Raw genomic sequence first — 23433 nt, 5'->3', positions numbered from 1 at the left:
GGGAAGACAGAGGATAAGATGGAGGAATGGCATCATGGACTTGATGGACGTGAGTTTGAGTGAACTCCGGGAGTTGGTGATGGACAGGGAGGCCTGGCATGCTGCAGTTCATGGAGTTGCAAAGAGTCAGACGTGACTGAGTTACTGTGCTACTGAACTGAACTGAACTGAACTGAATGTAGCTATCATGTGACATGTTTACCTTTAATTTTTTGAATAGAATACAGGTAAGTTTCACTCTCTTAGACAGCATGAATTATACAACACAATTTTATCCATTATAATCATCATGCTATATATTAGATCCTCAACCTTATAATTTTCATATGTTAAAATGGGTAACCTTTTACAAACCCATCCTTATTTCCCCCACTGTCCAAGCTTTGGCAATCACTTTCCTACTCTGTTTCTGAGTACCACTTTTTTTTTTTTAAGATTACTTACAATTGAGATCATCCAGTATCTGTCTTTCTCTAACTTATTTTACTAAGCATAAGGCCTCCAAATTCATCCATGCTGCCACCAATGGAAGAATTTATTTCTTTTTTAGTGGCTAAATAAATTCACACACACATATATATCACATCACTTTGCTTTGATCTCTTCACCTCGTAACAGATACTTAGATTGTTCCTATAATAAGTTTCTAGTCTACTGTGAATATTGATGCAATGAACATGGCAGTACAGATTTCTCTTTGAGATGACTATTTCATTTCCTTTGAATATATATGCAGAAATGAATATATATCCAGAAGTGGGATTAATGGGTGCATAACAGTTCTTTGTGAAATTTCGTGAGAAACTTCCTGAAGGTATTCCGTGGGAGTTGCACTAATATAGATTCCTACAAATAATCCATTAGATCTCCATTTCGTACACATCCTCAATCACACTTATTTCTTACTTTTTGGTAAAAGCCATTTAAACAGGAATGAGGTAGTGTATGTCGTACTTTTGATTTGCACTTCCCTGATAGATATGTTGAGCATCTTGTCATATACTTCTCAGGCATTCTGTATTTCTTATTTGGGGGGAAAGTTGTCTATTTTGTAAAACATAGCATGCATTTTGCATACTGTATTTGAATATATAAAACTCAGTTACCTATCCATACCCCAAAACAAATTACAGAAATATAAATAATCCCATTTACAATTGCACCCAAAAAAATACTTAGAAATAAATTTAAGCTGGATGTTGAAAGATTTATGTATGAAAACAAGCAAGACAATCATGAAAGAAATATTTAAAGACACAAGGGAAACATTTCATATTTATTGACTGGAAGAATTAATATTGTTAATACATCCATACTACCCAAAGCTATCTACATATTCTCTGCAGTCTCTTTCAAAATCTCAAGGCATTTTTCACAAAACAGAAATAAAAAAATTCTACAACTTGTATCAAACTGTTGTTGTTGTTCAGTTGCCAGGTCCTGTCTGTCTCTTTGTGACTTCACAGACAGCAAAACGCCAGACATCCCTGTCACTTACCATCTCCTAGAATTTGCCCAAGTTCATACCCATTGAATTGGTGATGCAATCCAACCATCTCATCCTCTGTCACCCTCTTTTTCTTCTGTCTTCAATCTTTCCCAGTATCAGGGTCTTTTCCAATGAGTCAGCTATTCACATTAGGTGGCCAATGTATTGGAGCTTCAGCTTCAGCATCAGTCCTTCCGCAGAGTAAATGGAGTTGATTTCCTTTAAGGTTGACTGGTTTTGATCTCCTTGGTGCCTAAGGGACTCTCAAGAGTCTTCTACAGCACCACAGTTCAAAAACATCAGTTCTTCAGCATTCTGCCTTCTTTATTGTCTATCCAGCTCGTAGATGTTTACATGACTACTGGAAAGAGCATAGCCTTGACTATACAGACCTCTGTTGGCAAAGTGATGTTTTTGCTTTTAATACACTGTCTAGGTTTGTCAAAACTTTCTTGCCAAGAAGCAATCGTCTTCTAATTTCATGGCTGCAGTCACCATCCACAGTGATTTTAGAGCCCAAGAAGAGGAAGTCTGTCACTGCTTCCACCTTTTCCCCTTCTATTTGTCATGTAAGTGATGGGACCAGATGCCATGATCTTAGCTTTTTTGATATTGAGTTTTAAGTCAGCTTTTTCACTCTCCTCTTTCACCCTCATTGGAGACTCCTTAGTTCCTCTTTGCTTTCTGCCATTAGAGTGGTATCATTCACATATCTGAGGTTGTTGATATTTCTCCCAGCAATGATTCTAGCCTTTAGGACTCATCCAGTCCAGCATTTTGCGTGACATGCTCTGCATATACGTTAAATTGTCAGGGTGACAATATTCAGCCTTGACGGACTCCTTCACTAATTTTGAATCAGTTCATTGTTCCTTGGGAGAAGGCACTGTCACCCCACTCCAGTACTCTTGCCTGGAAAATACTGTGGACGGAGGAGTCTGGTGGGCTGCAGTCCAGGGGGTCGCTACAAGTTTGACACGACTGAGCGACTTCACTTTCACTTTTCACTTTCATACATTGGAGGAGGAAATGGCAACCCACTCCAGTGTTTTTGCCTGGAGAATCCCAGGGACAGGGGAGCCTGGTGGGCTGCCGTCTATGGGATCACACAGAGTCGGACACGACTGAAGCGACTTAGCAGCAGCAGCAGCAGCATTGTTCCTTGTCTGCTTATAACTGTTGCTTTTTGAACTGCATACAGGATTCTCAGAAGATGGGTAAGGTTGGTCTGGTATGCCCATCTCCTTAACGATTTTTCACTTTGTTGTGGTCCACATAGTTTATTAAGGTCAATGAAGCAAATGTTTTTCTGGAATTCCCTTGATTTCTCTATGTTCCAACATATGTTGCCAATTTGATCTCTGGTTCCTCTGCCTTTTCTAAACCGAACTTGAACATCTGGAAGTTCTGGGTTCACATAATGCTGAAGCCTAACCTGGAGGATTTTGAGCATAACCTTACTAGCACTGGAGATGATTGCAATGGTTCAGTGGCTTGAACATTCTTTAATACTGCCCTTTTGGAAAATGGGACAAGGTTTGATCTCTTCCTGTCTTTTGGTCCCTTCTGGCTTTTCCAAATTTCCTGACATATTGAGTGGAGCACTTTAATAGCATCATGTTTTAGGATTTTAAATAGCTTTGCTGGAATTCTATCTCCTCCACTAGCTTTATGGCAGCAGTACTTTTTAAGACCCACTTGATTTCACATTCTAGAATGTCTGGCTCTGAGTGAGAAACTACACCGTTGTGATTATCTAGGTCATTACGATATTTATTTGTACAGTTCTTCTGTGTACTTTTCTCCATCTCTTTTGGTCTATTCTGCTGCATTAAATCGCAAAACACCAAAGACAGAAGTGATCTTGAGAAAAAAGAACAAATTTTGAGACTAGGGTTGCTGATTTCAAATGGTACTAGAAAGCTATAGTTATCACGAGAGAATGATCTGCTTCTGGCACAAAAATAAACACATACATCAACAGATCAGTGAAGCCAGAAAGGGGCACACACATTTATTGTCAGTTAGCTTATGAAAAAGGAGCCAGAATATCCAGTGGGGAAAGGACATCTTTTCAAAAGTGGCACTGGGAAAAGTCTATAGTCCTATGAAAAAACGAAACTGTGCCTCTGTGTTTTGCAATACAAAAAAATCTACTAGAAACGGAATAAAAGTTGAACATAAGACTTTAAGAGATTAAACCCCCAGAAGAAAACATTGAAGTAATCTTCTTGCCATTGGTTTTTGCAATGAGTTTTTGGGTTTCACACCAAAAGCAAAGGCAACAATTGCAAAAGCATACAAGTGGGATGATATCAAACTCCAAACAAAGAAACATCAACAAAATCAAATGGCAATTTACAGATTGACAGAAGATATTTCCAAATCATATATTTGATAAGGGCTTATATCCAAAAATACATGAGACATACAACTCAAGGGCAAAAAAATCCAAATAATCCAAATTTTTAATGGATTATGGGAAAGTAAATCCAAGCCAGGCTTTAGCAATACGTGAACTGTGAACTCCCTGATGTTCAAGCTGGTTTTAGAAAAGGCAGAGGAACCAGAGATCAAATTGCCAACACCCACTGGATCATGGAAAAAGCAAGAGAGTTCCAGAAAAACATCTATTTCTGCTTTATTGACTATGCCAAAGACTTTGACTACGTGGGTCACAATAAACTGTGGAAAATTCTGAAAGAGATGGGAATACCAGACCACCTAACCTGCCTCTTGAGAAATCTGTATGCAGGTCAGGAAGCAACAGTTAGAACTGGACATGGAACAACAGACTGGTTCCAAATAGGAAAAGGAGTACGTCAAGGCTGTATATTGTCACACTGCTTATTTAACTTACATGTAAAGTACATCATGAGAAACGCTGGACTGGAAGAAACACAAGCTGGAATCAAGATTGCTGGGAGAAATACCAATCACCTCAGATATGCAGATGACACCACCCTTATGGCAGAAAGTGAAGAGGAGCTAAAAAGCCTCTTGATGAAAGTGAAAGTGGAGAGTGAAAAAGTTGGCTTAAAGCTCAATATTTAGAAAATGAAGATCATGGCATCTGGTCCCATCACTTCATGGGAAATTGATGAGGAAACAATGGAAACAGTGTCAGACTTTATTTTTGGGGGCTCCAAAATCACTGCAGATGGTGACTGCAGCCATGAAATTAAAAGACGCTTACTCCTTGGAAGAAAAGTTATGACCAACCTAGATAGTATATTCAAAAGCAGAGACATTACTTTGCCGACTAAGGTCCGTCTAGTCAAGGCTATGGTTTTTCCTGTGGTCATGTATGGATGTGAGAGTTGGACTGTGAAGAAGGCTGAGCACCGAAGAATTGATGTTTTTGAACTGTGGTGTTGGAGAAGACTCTTGAGGATCCCTTGGACTGCAAGGAGATCCAACCAGTCCATTCTGAAGGAGATCAGCCCTGGGATTTCTTTGGAAGGAATAATGCTAAAGCTAAAGCTCCAGTACTTTGGCCACCTCATGAGAAGAGTTGACTCATTGGAAAAGACCCTGATGCTGGGAGGGATTGGGGGCAGGAGGAGAAGGGGACGACAGAGGATGAGATGGCTGGATGGCATCACGGACTCGATGGACGTGAGTCTGAATGAACTCTGGGAGATGGTGATGGACAGGGAGGCCTGGTGTGCTGCGATTCATGGGGTCGCAAAGAATCAGACACGACTGAGTGACTGAACTGAACTGAGGGAAAGTAAGAGTTTTAATAAATCTGAAGATTAGACTGTAGATTAGAGACGTAGCAAGGTTTTCCTTCTAGAACAACAAAAGCCTGCCCCTTCCTGGCATTAATTTCTTCATCTCCACTCACTTGTTTGACAATTACAGTTCAATGTGTGCATTCTTCAGTCAATAGCAATCACCCCACAGTGAGCTATGATATTTACTAAGAACAGCCCCACTAGGGAAAAAAAACAAAAAACCCTAATATTTGCACACTTACTAATGAGGCAAATCCAAAGGAAGGTAATTTCCAGAGTTTACCACTCCATTGTTTTCTATATTTCATTTCAAAATTGAGCTACCTAGGAAGGAAAATAAGTTAAGAGACCTGAATAATATATAGATAGAAAATCAGTTTTAAATGGGAGCATTAATGGATTATAATTTGGGGGTAATTTATTACTACTGTTGTAACTGTAGTCCTTTTGATTCTCAACTGCATCAGGTTAAAATTTATTATAAATATTAATATCAACACAGGGACCCATACTACTAAAGTTATAGTGAATAGAGAAATACATATTAGTCAAGAATGAAAGTATGGAAGTCAGCAATGGTAGTAAAGTAAAGGGCAATATTGCCTTGAGAGGAAAGAAGGTTCTCAAAGTTTGTTGAAACACCAAGATCGAGCCAGATGTGAAGAGATAGCTTTATTTGTAAACCAGAAACTCTACCAGAAGAAATTTAAGTTCATAAAACATTACAATGCTAAAACCCAAAATTTGGCCAGAGAATAGGGTAGGGGCAGGTATATAGACATTCAAAATTCTCCATTGCTTAGTGTATTAGGCACTCAAGGACCACCCTCACTGAAGTCTTTCTCTATTGCTCACCCTACAGGTACCAGCATGGAGAAAGAGATAGCTCTACTCCACAGGCAGTAGAACACTACTTTAATGGCCTCATGGCTTTCCTTAAGAAGCATTCCATGAAGCAGATTTCCTCCATCCCATCCCATCCCATCAGGCTGACTCCCCACGATCAACAGGAGTCCTCACCCTGGGATCATTCTGCAATACCCATGGCTCCAGCTCCCAGCTTCCGTGGACACCAGTGGACTTACAACCCTGTCAAAGGTATGAAAGGCTGCAGCATGGCTTGCCTATGTGGTTCTCACTCTGTTCAGACTGTCACAGATAATTAGTTCACTCCTCAACTGCTTCAAATGCCTCTCCCATCCCAGTGGACGGCCATGGACGTGGGGTCTTTTCCCTGTGCTTCAGCTCCCTGTACCCCAGGTGCAGGCTGGTCCCACTAGCTCTGCTCCTTCTTTCCCCTTCCTCCTTGTGCCTTCTTTCCTTTGTCCTACCAAGTTCTGTATGGATCCAGATATTCCTTCTCATTATTCAGGGAGTCCTGCCAGTGTTCCCCTGGTCTTCTGTGAGAACTGCTGTATCTGAATGTTCTTGATGCATCGGTGGAGAGAGGTGTACCCCACTTCCACCTACCCCTCCATCATCTTGTCCACCCCCATTTGTACATGTGTTAGAAACAAGTTTCCCTTTCTATTAAGTAACATTGCCATCACCACACATGTTTATCTTTTGCTTTTTGAGGAGAACACAGGTAAGTTCCACTCTCTTCAGTTCAGTCAGTCATTCAGTGGTGTCCAACACTTTGTGACCCATAGACTGTGGCAACACAGGCTTCCCTGTCCATAACGAACTCCCAGAGCTTTTTCAATCTCACAATTAGATCATGAAGCTCAAACTTAGATCCTCAGACCTTATTAATTTTTTATACATGAAAATATGTAACCTTTAAAAATCCAACATAGAGACACATAGTACTCAAGTTACAGTAGATTGAGAAAGACAAAGCTTATGGGGCAGGAAGGGAAATCACAGAAAATTAGCAATGGTATCCAAACAAGGGGCAGTATTGCCTAGAAAGAAAGCAGAGTTCTCTAATTTTTGGAGACAACACGAACAAGCCAGATGGGAGCCAACCAGCTTAAGCTGTATACTGGAAACTGCACCAGAAGGAAAATGAAGCTCATAAAATTATGCTGATGCTAAACCCCAACATCCAGACATCAGAAAATAGGGTAGGGTTTATGTAGATGCTGAAAACTACTCAGAGAGGTAGGCATGGAAGCAAATACACTAATGAGCATCAGAAAAATCAAAGCACAAGAGAGTCTGAAAAATAAATTGTAAAGGCACTTGGTAGTCTGATCAAAACAATAAGGGAATCAAGTTAAAAATCAAAATATAAAAACTTGTGCACATGATAGAACCAGAAAATGCTCAGGAGAGAAAATTTCAGCCTTAGTGACCAGTGAACAGAAGCCTCCAGCATCAGGAACAAACACCCTGGGCAGGACTCATGACTGCGCTTCTGGGAACAGGCTCAGTTTAAAAGTTTGGGCACTATACCCACTAAAAGCGAACACAGACAAGGATTATAGCTTGCTATGGCACTGAATCACAGACAGTAGTGTTTGTTAGTTTACTTTTCTCATTCAACTATAAAGTTAATGAACCACTCATTGCAGTTCAGCCACTCAGTTGTGTCCTACTCTTTGTGACCCCATAAATGGCAGCACACCAGGCCTCCCTGTCCATCACCAACTCCCAGAGTTCAAATGAATAATTAACCAATGATAATTGATGCCATCAGTTTCCAGTCAGATCCTCTTTAGTCATACAATGGATATGTGAACCTGTTATATGATCCCCAATAACAGTTTTAATAATTGAATTACTTGATATTTAATTGAAGTGTAATTGCTTTACAAAACTGTACTGCTTTCAGCCAAATATCAACTTGAATTAGCCATTGGTATACCTATGTCCCCTCTTTCTTTAACCTCTTTGCCACCTTCCTTCCAATCTCAACCCTCGAAGTTGTTACAGAAAAATATGGAAGACTTCACAAATGTGTGCATCATCCTTGGGCAGGGGCCATGCTGATCTTCTCAGTATTATTCCAATTATTTAATATATGTGATACCAAAGCAAACACACGAATAACATTTCAACACAAAAAAAATCATATAGTTAGTTATCTACCAATAAATGATCAGTTGCATTAGGAATTAGGGTATTCTGCTATATTTACTTGGAGGAGGCAATGGCACCCCATTCCAGTACTCTTGCCTGGAAAATCCCATGGTTGGAGGAGCCTGGTAGGCTGCAGTCCATGAAAAGTCAGACACGACTGAACAACCTCGCTTTCACTTTCATGCGTTGGAAAAGGAAATGGCAACCCACTCCAGTGTTCTTGCCTGGAGAATCCCAGGGACGGGGGAGCCTGATGGGCCGCCATCTATGGGGTCGCACAGAGTTGGACATGACTGAAGCAACTTAGCAGCAGAAGCAGAAGCTATATTTACTGCCTCTTATAAAATCGAATTTTATAAAGTCTAAAGTTCCATGAAGGAATTAAGCATATATTTAGGCATAAAACATGCATACTTACACAGAAATATATGCACACAATAATGTCTATGTATACAAGCTATTATTCTCCTTGCCTGTCACAATAAACTCTTTAGTTGATGAGAGATAAAGTCCCAAATTTCTCCAACTTATATGTCTTCCTTTTGAGAACCACTTCTTTTATTTCCATCACCTAATTTTATTTTATTATTTTTTTTGCATCTAATTCTGTTTTTTTTTTTAATTTTTATTTTTACTTTATTTTACTTTACAATACTGTATTGGTTTTGGCATACATTGACATGAATCCGCCCCGGGTGTACATGAGCTCCCAAACATGAACCCCTCTCCCACTTCCCACCCACATCATCCCTCCGGCTCATCCCCGTGCACCAGCCCCAAGCATCCTGCATCCTGCATCGAACATAGACTGGCGATTCGTTTCTTACATGATAGTATACATGTTTTGATGCCATTCTCCCAAGTCATCCCACACTCTCCCTCTCCCTCTCCCTCAGAGTCCAAAAGTCTGCTCTACACATCTGCGTCTCTTGCTGTCTTGCATACAGGGTCATCATTACCATCTTTATAAATTCCATATATATGTGTTAGTATACTGTATTGGTGATTTTTTTCTGGCTTACTTCACTCTGTATAATCGGTTCCAGTTTCATCCATCTCATTAGAACTGATTCAAATATATTCTTTTTAATAGCTGAGTAATACTCCATTGTTTTAAATGAACTTTTTATTCTTATATACTTTCCCCCTTTAAACTAACTAAGAGCAGAGAAAACCTAGTAAATGCTGATATCTTATCCTTAAGTAAATTACCACTCTTCTGGTAAATTGGAAAAAGAAACATTTTCCCGTCTCATTCACGAGGATAAAATCTCTATTTTATCACAGTTCTCTAGTCCAAACTCAGTTCTTGCTCACTTCAGTCTTAAATTCTACTTACTTACAAAGGATGCACAAGAAAAGTAATATTAAAATCACGCTTGCAAGGGTCTACGATTTTATGCTTCTGTTGGCCAAAGGTAGGGCCAGGAATAATTCCTGAAATATTATAATACATCATGGAAGCATGAAGGTCTAATTCTCCTATCAAAGAGGAGATGTTTGGAAATAGTTACAAAAACTAAGCCCCATGGTTTGTCAGGATGTACTCCTGACCAGACAGATAAATTTTGTCCCTAAAAAGTCTAAGTCAGTAAAGAGCAGGCTTTGTTCACAGAGCCAATGACGTTATCCTGGGTGCTGACCAGGTAATATTCTTCTGTTAAATTTGGAGATTTATTTGCTATTTTATTGAAGAAACAAATGTAACAAGAAGATTAAAGATGAATAAAAGTAGAAGAGCTGTCAAGGTGCCTAGAAGAAAAGCTAGCCAGGAGAACCAGTCCCCCACCCTGATAATTGTCAGAGACTATAACAGTGAGTGTTTTATAGACAGAGCAGAACAAGTGGATAAAACCTATGTTCTAGGGTCACTTTGTTTTGCAGTCAAAGACAAAATATTTTTCTCCTAAGCACAGTCATCAAGCTCTGGATGTGGTCCTGCTTACATACATGCAGACCAAGAGCCCACAGGTATGTGTGATGTGACATCAGGAAGTGAACAGAAGAGTGTATTGGTGCCCAGTTACCTGTATCTGCTAATAATGGGACCTGGGGAAAATTACTTGCCCTCTCCAAGTCATTGCATCTTCATTAACATAACTTGATGATCATAGTGAAGATTAAGGCTATATCACAGGGTTACAGTGAAACACAAATTTTAAGATGTTTTAAGCTTATGGGAAAGTATCAAAGACATGCATGAGGTTACTAAGGTGAGTGAGCAGATCAAAGTAAAGTATCCTTTTTCTCTTAGTATTCTCTTTTTAGTCAATGGTAGCGATCAGTCAGTCATGTGTTTACTGTTAACCCAGCGTGATGGTAAGCCACACTGATCAATTGGACTTTTCTTGTCATTTCAGTGTCTAAAATGCAAGCATTAGTCAATGTAGAGTCTAAAAATTAGGAACTTCTAGATGGCCTCGCTGCTCAGATTTGCAGAATCCCAACATTAAACTGTCTTAAAAGAATGGCCTAAACACTCTGGCTCAGAATTAAGTTCCAAATGTTTGCAGAGCACAAAAGTACTTCTGGCAGCAATACAAAAATACAGGGAGTATCCTACTTCTCCAACTATCTATCTGTGCAAATATCATCATCCATGTAAATTTACATGGAAGGCCCTCCTTTCTCCCCATCCCAGCTTCTACAGCACCACTCTTGCTCAGAGGAACAGAGAAAGAGAAGGCTTCCCACCACAGTATGGATTTGATAACCTCAGGTGACTAGATCAACTCAGAACGGCTCATGTTTTATTTAAACATGGTCCGGCCTGCTGCTGCTGCTGGTCATGTCTAATCTGCTCCTGTGCCAAGGCAAAACATGCCCGATCTGCTGTCCTGACATGTTTGACATTCCCCTGGAATCCCTTAGAGATCTGTTTCTCAACACCACCATGCTGTCCTGCGACATCGCTACCCATTCCAACATAATGTTCAATGAGTTTGTAAGTACTGTGGTGATAGTGGTTTAGTTGCTAAGTCATGTCTGACTCTTGTGACCCCATGGACTGTAGCCAGCCAGGCTCCCAGTTGGAATCTTCGCGTAAGTGACTGAGCTATATTGTCCTTTCAACAAGAAGGCTACATCAGCCAAACTTCATATAACACAGGCTCTAGTTCAAAGAAGTCATCAGATCCTAAGATGTGGAAATCGAAGAAAGGATCAGTTTCGTGAAATCTCAAAGATTCCTAAGAAGTGCAATAACTTTTTCAATTTCCTTTCATTCCTTTTCTTTTGTAAATTTCCAAAACAAATGATTTTGTATTTGTCAGCCAAGAATGCCAAAAAGAATACAATAGACTCAGTGAAATAAACAACAGAAATTTATTTTAACAGTGGAATAAACAACAGAAATAATTCTCACAGTTCTGGCGGCTAGAAATCCCAGATAAAGGTGCCAGCAAGGTGAAGTTCTGGTAAGAATTATTTCTTCCCAGGCTGGATTCCCCATGCATCCTCACACAGGGTGGTGGGTGGGGAAGAGAGAGAAAATAAAAGACACAGAGACACAGAGAGAATTCTCTGGTGTTTCGCTTCATGAAGACACTAAACCTATTGAGTCAGTGTTCCACCCTAAGAGCTCATTTAACCTTAATGGGCTTCGCTGGTGGCTCAGATGGTAAAGAATCTGCCTGCAATGTGAGAGACTTGGGTTCTCTCCCTGGGTCTGGAAGATTAGCTGGAGAAGGGAACGGCAAGTCACTCCAGTATTCTTGCCTGAGCAATCTCATGGACAGAGGAGTCTGGTGGGCTAAGTCTATGGGATCCCATTATGTTGGAACCCTTTTCAAAACACAGTACTTTGGAACTTAGGGCTCAAACACATGAATTTGAAGAACACATATTCAGTCCACAATACTACCTGACATAAAGCACTTTAAGGTGGGACTGGGGAAAGGGAAGCATGTTGATTTTCTGGTGCTTCAGGATCTCTCTGGGCTTTCTTCTCCATGCTCAGAGTAAATAGCCAATAAATGAGAACTGCTCTGCAGTGAACTGAGTGGACGGAACACGTTAAACAAAGCTAAAATCCGGCCACAAAAATGAATAATGGTAGTTTTTTTAATGCTAAAAATTATTGTTTTAAAATTTGTAAGTGAACAGTTTTAGATCTACAATAGGAGTGTTTACAATTGGAAACAATTATTCTCTTTCTGATGAAGGTATTTGAAAGTTGTATGTTAATTCTTTTAGGTCAATCAAAGAGTACACAGTAGAGCAGACAGCTAATAAAAGGTGGTGCTAAAGGTTTCTATTAAATTCGCATAGTTCTTTTTACTCACTAGTTTTTGTTTCATCCTCCATTGTTGACTGTCCATTTTTTTCCCAACTCTTTCAAGTAATCTCTTTAAATGTTCATAGCTTTCACTACACATTAGCTTTTCTATATCAATGTGTTAGCTAGATTTTTCTACTTTTATTCTTCTCAGTCCATTGCTTAGTATTTCCTATAACTTTTTGCCATGTTTTTATGACCTACCATTTTGTCACCATAAACAACATTGTATTCTGCACCTGGGAAGAACACTAAGGTTTTTGGTGTGTGGATTCAGAGATAAGTCAAAGTCATAACTGTATAACTCTCTGTAAGGGAATATATTGGCTCAAACCCACAGTAAACAAGAGATTAAATAGTTAAATATAGGTACATGCATGCATTCTAATTCACTTCAGTTGTGTCCAACTCTTTGCAACCCTACTGACTGTAGCCCAGAAGGCTCCTCTGTCCATAGGATTGGCCAGGCAAGAATACTGGAGTATGCTCCTGTACGCTCTTGCAAGGGATGCTTCTCACCTAGGGATCAAACCTGAGTCTTGTTATATCTCTTGCATTGGCAGGAATGTTCTTTATAACTACGTCACCTGGGAAGCATCAAGTATGGTACCAAAGTACTATATTTGGGTCAAATACTAAAAAATAAAAATAAAAGAGAATATTAAAATAGTGAAGGGAAAATTTTGAACATAGAAAAGTTAGATGTAAAATCATTTTTAAGAGACAATGCATAGAAAAATAGGGAAAGAATGACTTTAAAATTTTGTAATGCACTCTGTTAAAAAAAATTACACAAATGTCAAACATGTTAATGTTCCTGTAATGGGTTCATCTACTGAATGCCCAACAACCCTAACTAATTGCTTGATCACTTTCAGCATGAAAAATATGCCCAGGGCAAACAGTACTATATCAATGCCACCAAGCTGTGCCATACCAATATCATCCCTACTCCCAAAGAAAGAGAAACTGCCCTCAAGATGACCGTGAGTCTTTCACCTGGGTTTTTCACTGGATCAAATGAAACAGTATGTAGGTTACCAGGCTTCAGATTAGTAGAGGTAATGGTAAATGTACATGCAGGAAAAGGTGGAGGAACGGTAAGAAATTGAAAAGAAATTATATTGTGCATTTGATTAAGCATGAGCAAAATCAAGGGATGACTAAAGATCTGTAGTAGCAAAATAAATAACAGATCTATAAAATGTCCATGCAGACAAGTTTAGTTCAACCAATGCATTAGACACTATTCTGTACGAAAACAGGAAATGAATGGGAACTTCCATGTGTAAAATATAAGACTGAAAAATTCATGAGTATGTAAGAAACACACCCCAGTTTTCAGTACTCCCTGTTACTAGTGACTCCTATGTGGGAGTCCTATACCGCACCACCCGAGCCACTGCATCTGCCTCTCAAGGCTCTTGATTCTGCTTCCACTTCTCTGACATCTCCTTCATTTGTCATTCTCAATGACTCTTCTGTCACCTTTTATTCTTAAATTGTAAGTCTCTCCCACAACAGCCTATAAACATTGCTTTGCTTCTCATGGCCACAATTGCCTCTTTTCTGAGGACAACACTGTTTACATATCAAGCCTCATTCATTTATGGAAGCTCCAAATTTTCGCAGTTATAATCTCTTTTTTTCTGATTTCCTGCATTATCCTTCTTCCTAACATTATTTAAAATATTTTCACATGCATCCTCCCTTAAAATACTATCTTCTCTCTCTATAACTTTCTTAATGATACCAGCATTATTTTCTACTAAGTTCATTAATAATGAGGATGATCAAGTAAAGGAAAAGTTCAAAGAGGAAAAAGAGGAGGAGTTTTTCAATAAGCTTAAATTTAAAGTTTATTGAGAGTTACTACATGGCCTCACATTTTACTGAGCACTTAAGGTGCATTACTGTATTTAATCCTACTCAGTTCTCTGTTCTTTACCACTAAAACAGTTCATGGTTGTAAAGAAATCAAACATATTAACTAGAGATCTTCAGCCCCTGGGATTTTCATGCTGAATTCTGGTATTAGTAGTGAAGTAGGAGGGGAAACCCTCCATTGTGAATCCCACTGATGCTGTTACTAAAGACAATGCTGTGCCATTTTCTGCCTGGACACATGTTAATAAAACAGACTCTTCTGATATCAGGAGGCGGCTGGTGTTGGGATCAGCTGAGGAGAGAAGCCTATTTAGGAATGTCAAGTCTTCTTCATTGTCTCTTTGTTGTAATATCATAAAACAATTACTGACCAAAAATCAATACGAATGACTCATCTGATTCATTAATATGAATGAATCACTGGGTGACAGTGATGTGGGCACAGGTGGAATCCCTTTTTCCTGGGTCAGGCACTGCAGGCACGTACTGACTTGCCATAAATACTTAGATTTCTCTCATGAAAATACACAACATAAAAGAACTCACAGAGTGGTCATAGAATTTCAGAGGAAAAAAGAAAATTCTTCATGTTATAAATTAGACCTCATCAGAAGAATTAGTTCCTAACATAACCTAGAGTTTTAATAATTCATAAAGTGTGAACTAATAGCTTACATTTTATAGTTTTGCAACTTTTACTACCTTCAAATATCTCTGCATACACATAGAAAAACCGAAAGTTTTTTAGGTCAGCTGCGCTGAGCAAAGATCACGTGTTACCAAAACCACTGAATTATGATTATTTTAATGAGACAGTTTCTTCTGGTTTCTTAGAATGAAGACCTTAGTAAGTGGATATTCATGTTACTGTACTCCTGGAATAGACCTCTGTATTATCTAGTCACGGACCTGCAGAGAATGAAAGAAGTCTCAGATACTATCCTATCAAATGCCAGAGAGAATGTGAAAAAAATTGAAGAACTTAAGAACTCAGAGAGGCAATTCAGCCAAGTGAGCGTCCTGCAGAGGGCTTTCTCACTTTGTTCATGAATGAAAGAGGTGACCTCTGTAATGCGTAAGGAGTTTGGAAATACCTCATTTTGTAAAAATATTTATGACTTCTATATACTAGACTGCTACTACATAAAGCAAGAGCCTAGTCATTCATAGTGATAGACTCTACTGTAAAGGAATCAGAATTTCACTGCAATTTTTGACATGTGCAGCCTTCCCTGCATTGCACACAGTTCCACCAAAAGCTTGCCTCTTCCTGGGCACAAGTGGTTGAAATATTTTCAAGAGTAAGAGAACTAGAGAACAGAATTTCCCAGATGAGCATTTTCTTCAAAGTAACCCAGGACATCTGCTATTGAAATTCCACTTGTCTTCTTTTCTCTGTTCTCTTCAAATCAAAGGATGAGAGTGGGAAGGAAGAAAAGAGAAAATTAAAACTAAACGAGTTATGTTTCTAAATTTTAGATTTCTCTTAGTTTTCTTATAGGCTGGCTCCAAAATCCTTATCTAGAGAGTTTTATATTCGTATGTCTTCCCCAATCTTATTTTGATAATTGGAAGTTAAAAAAAAAATTAGCAAATACTAATTAAAAACACATAAGAAGTCGTTATCCCTTGGGTATGCAGATTATTTTTCCAATAAGGCGGCTGACCGAGGATCGCATAGTCTGGTCAGAACTCCCATCCCTGGTGTCCAGCGATGAAGATATTCGTCATTCTGCCTTTTATGACCTGTTCAAGTGCCTGCAGAGGGATTCATGGAAAGTTGACATTTATACCGAGATCCTATTGTGCCGAATCAACAACACGTGCTAAACCCACATCCATCCCATCCAGCTCTGAGGTGGTCATAATGATCTATCCCAGAGCAAGCTTCTTTAAAATTTATAGCTTTTGTTTTTCTTTTTGCTCTTTATTTTTTATTTATTTTATTTTTTTAACTTTACAATATGTATTGGTTTTGCCATACATTGACATGAATCCGCCACAGGTGTACAAGAGTTCTCAATCCTGAACCCCCGTCCTACCACTCTCCACATAATTCATGCTCTGTGAAATTGGTCTCCTCTTAAAAAAATTAACACAGACTCTGTAGAGATGTCAAAGTCTAAGAGGGCAATTTCTTAACATTTTTTATCTTCATTTAATAGAAAATCAAAAGAAAATCCACCCCTACATTGAGAGAATGAAGCTCCTATTAAAATTAGTCACAAATAGCAGAAGCTGGCATTACAACAAAGACCATTAAGAGATTATGTAAGAATCACAGCCAAGTATTTTGGGTCTAGTTATTAGAATCAAAGTATTAGACAATTGTTCATGGTTCTGTTCATGCTACCAAGAAGACTGAATTCTCAGAATTCTTTATGAAACCCAGCCACGACCTGTCAGCCAACTATCACAGTGTTACACCACACAATACAAATGCTTTGCACCTTTGTATAAATAGCATGAGGTTTACTGAACTGACTAAAGATGGTTAGGATGCTGTCTTAGTCCTTCTGGGTTGCTATAACAAAATATCACAGGCTTAAAAACAACAGAAATTTATTTCCACACCGTGGACATGCAGGGTCCATTCTGGTCACACACTTCTTACTGTATCCCCACATGGGGGAGGGCTCGGAGCTCTGTGTGTCTCTTATATATAAAGGCACTCATCTCACTGAGGAGTCTCCATCCTTATAACTCCATCACCTCACAAAGGCCCCACCTATGGATACCATAAGCATTGGAATCAGGATTTCATCATATGAAATTTCTGGGGGACACAAAGGTTGAGTCTCTAGCAGATACACACGTGAACTGGCTCATCCTCCTCCAGGGGCTGTTGTCACCCCCACTCCACTGAACCCTCATTTCCTACATTAGGGCCTCCCTGGTGGCTCAGATGGTAAAGCGTCAGCCTGCAATGCGGGAGACCCAGGTTTGATATCTGAGTTGGGAAGATCCCCTGGAGAAGGAAATGGCAACCCATTCCAATACCCTTGCCTGGAAAATCCCATGGATGGAGGAGCCTGGTAGGCTACAGTTCATGTGGTTGCAACGATTTGGATACCATAAACATGGGAATCAGGATTTCATCATATGAAATTCCGGGGTACACAAAGGTTGAGTCTATAGCACATACACACGTGAACTGGCTCATCCTCCTCCAGGGGCTGTCGTCACCCACACTCCACTGCATCCTCATTTCCTGCATCACCTTGCAGCCATTCCACACATTCCATCACTCTGGGTTTCCCAAGTCCAGGTCAGTCAAGTGTCAACTCCACCTCATATTCAGCCTATTCAATGTTTCCCTCTCCCCTGCTGAGGCCCAGGGGACCTACGAGGAAGTGCAGATGTGTCCATTTCTGCAAATGTCCTTCTCTCTCCCTCTCTGGATCTTCTTTCCTTAGGCCATGTTGGAAGAGGGTAGATGGTCACAAGAGGGAAAGTTCTGACATCACTGACTTACATGTTGCTGTTGTAACCCTTTCTTGGCCCAGATGGACTGATCTGAAATTCCCCTTACTGACAAGTGTTTCCCTTGAGGGGTATCCTTGTGATTTTCCATGACATTCACAAGTTGGGGATTCCCAACATCATAGTTTCCTTTTTAATCAGGGGAAATGTTCTGGAACCCACAGCTTGACACCTGCAGTAGTTACCACAGCCTCTCTGTTTCCCTCACTCTGCAAGCACCATCTGGAGAAAATTAAGCAGCCCACAGGACACCCATGTATCATAAAAACTCTGAACAATTGAATGGCAGAATACTGGTGTGCATCTGTCTACCACTATGGATTCTGGACAATTGACTAACTGGTCACATAGATACTGAGTAGATCAGAAAGCTGGATTTAAAAACACATTTATCTGAGAAGTGAGATGCTATTCTCTCTTACTGTTAGAGTAACTATCCTAGTCATTAATTATCTTGCCTTACAAACATGCCCTAGTCATTCCTGAATTATAAAATCATCCAAATCGACTTAGTCTCTACTGAGACTGGAGCAATGTGAGTGGATTAGGGATGCTCAGCTTGTTCAACAGCCTCCAAACAACCTGACATGAGGGCCAATCTCTTGACCGGCTCTCCTAAGAAGTCAGAGATGTTACTGGGCTGGTGTTGCAGCATCTTTAGGGCTATAGCAGTAATTCTTCTTAAACAGAAAATGGGAAATCAAAAGGTAGAAGGAAAAGTGGGATGAATAAGAGAAGGAAGAGAAAGGAAGAAGGAAGAGAAAGACAGAAGGAAGGAAAAGCAGCAAAGGGAAAGTGAGTCTAGGACTTGGGTAGTGAAGGATGAAATGCTGTTAGAACACTTTATTTTTAAGGACCCAAATATATATGCATTTTTAATATCCTATGAGCAAATATCTCATATTCCCTTTTATTTCCATTTTCTCTTGTCTCCTCTTTTTTCTGAAATTGTCCTTTATATTAGAAGTATTCTTTTGTTGTTACTAAAGGCCATAGTTCTAGAGATGAACAAAGCTTGGCAACTCTTCAGGGCAGAATCCAGCCAAATCTTCTTCTTAGGCAAAGAAAAGTTTCACCCACATACAGGAACACTGTCCGCAAAACAAACCTCTTCCCTCATAGGCAGGGTTATTCTTGCCTGAGTCCTGCCCCTGCCTCTACCTGGGATGACCCAAACCTTTCAGAACATGACAAAATACTCTCTCCCAAAGCAAACTATCAATCCCTCCTTTGGCTCCTCCATGCATGTAAAGTGTCAGCTTTCTTGTACTTTCACTTTCTTCTTCCAAAGGTAAAAGACCATCAAACACCCTGTAAGCACTTTCTATGTCATTTACTGCCTAAAACACCTAATTCTATTTTGTACTTGCTTAACTTTCTGTCCTTCAATGTCTCGATATTTCCAGCAGAGAAGATGGTATTTATTAGAGGGAAAATTTGGCAATAAATGGGACAATGGGAAGAAACATACACTCACCAATAGATCACATACATCTTCATGTATTTGTCTCTTATAAAATTTATTTCAAGCATAAATTTAGGACTTTACATCAAGCACAGAGGTGGTGACATTGAGAGTGCTCTACTTGCTTGACTGTGACATATAAAGTGAATACTGTAGATTTCAGACAATATTGAACAGAGCTATAGATATATTATAGAGTCAGTCAGGAATAGCCAAAGAGGGGATATTTGGACAGGATTTAACAATCACTCCCTTGCCATCCAGAAAGCATCGATTTTCCCCTCTTTTACAGATTTCCGTGTAAGATTACATTTGAAGAAATGGCCCTACTATATCAAGAATAGTAGCAGTGGTTACCGAATGGAAACAAATAAATAAAGAACCTTTTAAGTTCACTGACCTTATAGATTAGTAAGCCACATGTCATGGATACAGTGAGACTTAAACTGAGGTTTAAAAAAGTCTCTATGTTCCAGAAGCAGGCCCGCAACTTGTGGAGACGGAGAGGGTGATATAAACACACAAACTGCTGTATTGCATGGTAGAGAGAAGAATGAGATGTGATACCAGCATGGGGCCACAGTAGACTGAACTAAAGCGAGGAGCCACCTGAGTGGGTCATAGGAATGGCACAAATGGGATGGCTTTATGATGGAGTTTTGAAAGGTTGATGGGATATTGATATGGAAAAAGGAAAACAGTACATCTGTCAATTCATTTAGTATCATATTATGAATTAAGGAACTCTGACATCCTAGATCAAGGCAACTGATATATTAATACAGATAGCTTATAAGATATCAGTGAATAATCAAGTCTGACAAAAACACAAGAAATGTTCATTTTTTACTGTACATGTTGTATCTCTCATGATTATGCTCCCATGATATACTGTATATATTATTGTAGGGTTAGAATGGAGAAATACTTTTATGGATTTTTATGCATTAAGGAGAATCATATATGCCAGTTTGGACAGTTTGTCTTTATTCTACAAAGCAACAGGAAACCAAGAATATTTACTCCAAGAGACCACAATGTTCAGAATTAGAAAAGAGAAACTTTAATGTGGATTGTGGAATTGTGGCTGTTGGGGCTGGTAGAGGAAAAGAAAGAGACCAGAAAGAGCTGAGAACATTATGACACTAAAAATCAAAGAGGGCCCTGCAAATTAAAAAGATGCAAAGGATGTGAGAGATACAGGAAATGAAATAGAGCTTGACCACATGCAAGGAATGAAGCAGACATAAGAGTCAAAAAAGACATCCAGCAATATGTGACTAGTTGAGTCAATCAATGAAAAGTCAGAGAGAAGTGAGGAGATAAATTAAGGTTTTATCCAAAAGCACCTGAGCTATGTTTTCCTGTATTTCATCAACTTAGTACCAGAAATCACCAAAAAAAATGTTAAGGTTCTAAGGCAAATGATAGAAATAAGCATGCTACGAAGCCTCTGCTAGACACTCTGGAATACCAGATCCAAAGCAGAACTACCCAGTAATAACAAGCAGTAAGTCACTAGTCACTTTCAGCACTTAAATAAGACATACATTGTAAAGTATAGAGGTTGAATGGAAATCAAACGGAAACAACCCATACCTTTACAGAGCCAGCCTAGACAAAACCTAAAACCTAAACCAAATAGAGGTCATGGTCTCTTTAATCATGTGTCCACTTTCTCCAAGAGGTTCTCATCCTTTTGCCTGAATCCTCCCTTGGTTGCTAACCCTTCATTACCTTACTCTCAGCAGATGGTCAGCTAATCTCTAATCAAATAAATAATTAAACAGTGTTCAATCCTGAGATATATTCCTATTGATGGACTAAGGACTCCTTCACAGCCTCTTTCCAAAATGCCCAGTGGGCAGCAATTGTGAGTCTAGCTACTTAGATGTCTTCTGCCATAATTATAACCAGTTTGGATAGTGAAGACAGGAGATGGATAAAGCACTGAAAGATGTCGAGAAAGAAATGCATGGACAAGTGGAAAAGAGAGCATATGCCTTAAACACCAATATATGCCTGCACACCAAACCATGTGGTTTGGGAGCCTGGAGGGCCTAATCAGGGATGAATTTTTCAAGAAAGCTCTATATGAGTTGGCACTGGGAAGTTTGATTCAACTCAACTGTTTCAACATGATTCTTTGATTCTAAGACTCTAGCCAATTTCTCATTTAACTGCACTAAGTCAAAAAGGGACTATGCTTATTGGCTATTTGAACACTGTTAAGAGATCTTAAAGTTCTCACTGCAAGAAGAAAAGTATAACTATTTCTAGTGACGGATATTCACCTGACTTACTGTGGTGATCCTTTTGCAATATATATATATATATCAAATTATTATGTTGTACACCTGAACTGAAAATAACATTTTATGTCCATATTATCTATGTATAATGATACCTGAAACTAAAATAACATTATTTGTCAATGTGACCTATGTATAGTGATCATTATGTTATATACATAACACATATGCATACCTTCATTTAAGTTCAGTCACTCAGTCATATTCAAATCTTTGAGACCTCATGGACTGCAGCACATCAAGTTCCACTGTCTTCCACCATCTCCTGGAGCCTGCTCAAACTCATGTCCATTGACTCAGTGATGCCATCCAACCATCTCATCCTCTGCCATCTCCTTCTCCTCCTGCCATCAATCTTTCCGGGCATCAGGGTCTTTTCCAATGAATCAGTTCTTTGTATCAGGTGGAAAAAGTATTGGGGCTTTAGCTTCAGTATAAGTCCTTTCAATGAATATTCAGGACTGATTTCCTTTAGTATTGACTGGTTTGATCTCCTTGCAGTCCAAGGGACACTCAAGAGTCTTCTCCAACATCGCAGTTCAAAAGCATTAATTCCTCAGTGCTCAGTTTCCTTATGGTCCAGCTCTTACATCCATACTGACTACTGGAAAAACCATAGCTTTGACGAGATGGAATTTTATTTATATATATAAACATATATGTAGACACACCTAGGTAAGAAAAAAATTATATTTTGGATAAAGAAAACAAATCAACTAGTATATATATATTTTCAAACGTGCATTTTACTTATCATGTCGGGTCTAAAAACTTATCTTCAAATGTAGTTTATGTTTATGCTGATAAAAGAAACAGAAACATGTCTTAACCTGTAATATTAACTGCAGAATAGCTTATTTACAATAGCTAATTAAAACCACAAAATTTTGAAACCTATAGGCCTGCCCAGTACTCTGCTATTGGTCTTTTAACCAGTTGATCAATGACTTAATTTCTCCTTGACTCAAAAACTCTTATAGGTGCTTAGTTTACATCTATAAAAAAAGCAGGCAGACACTTGTCCTCATGCAACTGATATTGCAGCTAGTGGAAAACAGATAATCTGCAATAAACATGTATCCAAGTACATTATATGGTATGTTAACAGGTGATCTGTATTATTGGAAACTAATAGTAAAGCAGAGGATAGGATTTAGGGAATAAAGGTGAAAAAAGGGAGGTGATTTAAAGAAAAACAACTTAGACCACACAGAGGGGAGCAAACATACTTTCTTGCATTCGAGATTCAAGTTTTCCCCTGTCCAGGTAGGTCTCTTGGTCTTCTACCCAACTTCAAAAATATTTCCATCTCTGAGGCTCTATGCAGACTCACGCAAACATGGATGTTCTGAACATTGTGCCTCTCTTCAGTTGAACTGGTTTTGTAAAAAATTGTTGGTAAAATTAGTAATATTTTATGCAACAAATTTTGATAATTTTCTGTTTCCTGAAAAACTAATCTCCAAATTATTTTCCATTTTTCAACACACTGTCAGTGACCTAATTATATTATGTAAAAATATTTTTTATGTGTTGCTATTCTAATATGACATTTAAAAAATATACACAAAATATAAATTAAATAACAGTGAGATCAAAATAAATGGATAAGGTAACATTTTCTTCCCCAGGGGATGAGGACACTCATCTTTACGGCCACTGGACTAATGGATTCTGAATGTACACACACAATCATACCAGTAGTTTAACTATCATAATAAAGTAATTTCTTTCATATATCACTTCAATCAAAG

General features: G+C 38.9%; 1 non-coding gene and 1 pseudogene across 1 annotated transcript; one reads left to right on the top strand and one right to left on the bottom strand.

Annotated features, from left to right (window-relative positions):
* Positions 1-6147: 6147 nt before the first annotated feature.
* On the top strand, positions 6148-16249 carry LOC138098048 (placental prolactin-related protein 3-like; annotated as a pseudogene).
* On the bottom strand, positions 8110-8218 carry LOC138069855 (U6 spliceosomal RNA). Its single transcript, XR_011144122.1, has one exon. It is a non-coding gene; the product is annotated as a U6 spliceosomal RNA (small nuclear RNA).
* Positions 16250-23433: the final 7184 nt, after the last annotated feature.

Source organism: Capricornis sumatraensis, chromosome 22 (assembly GCF_032405125.1).
Source record: "Capricornis sumatraensis isolate serow.1 chromosome 22, serow.2, whole genome shotgun sequence".
Lineage (NCBI taxonomy): Eukaryota > Metazoa > Chordata > Mammalia > Artiodactyla > Bovidae > Capricornis > Capricornis sumatraensis.
Note: the sequence above shows the minus strand (reverse complement) of the source record. Positions and strands in the feature narration are given on the sequence as shown.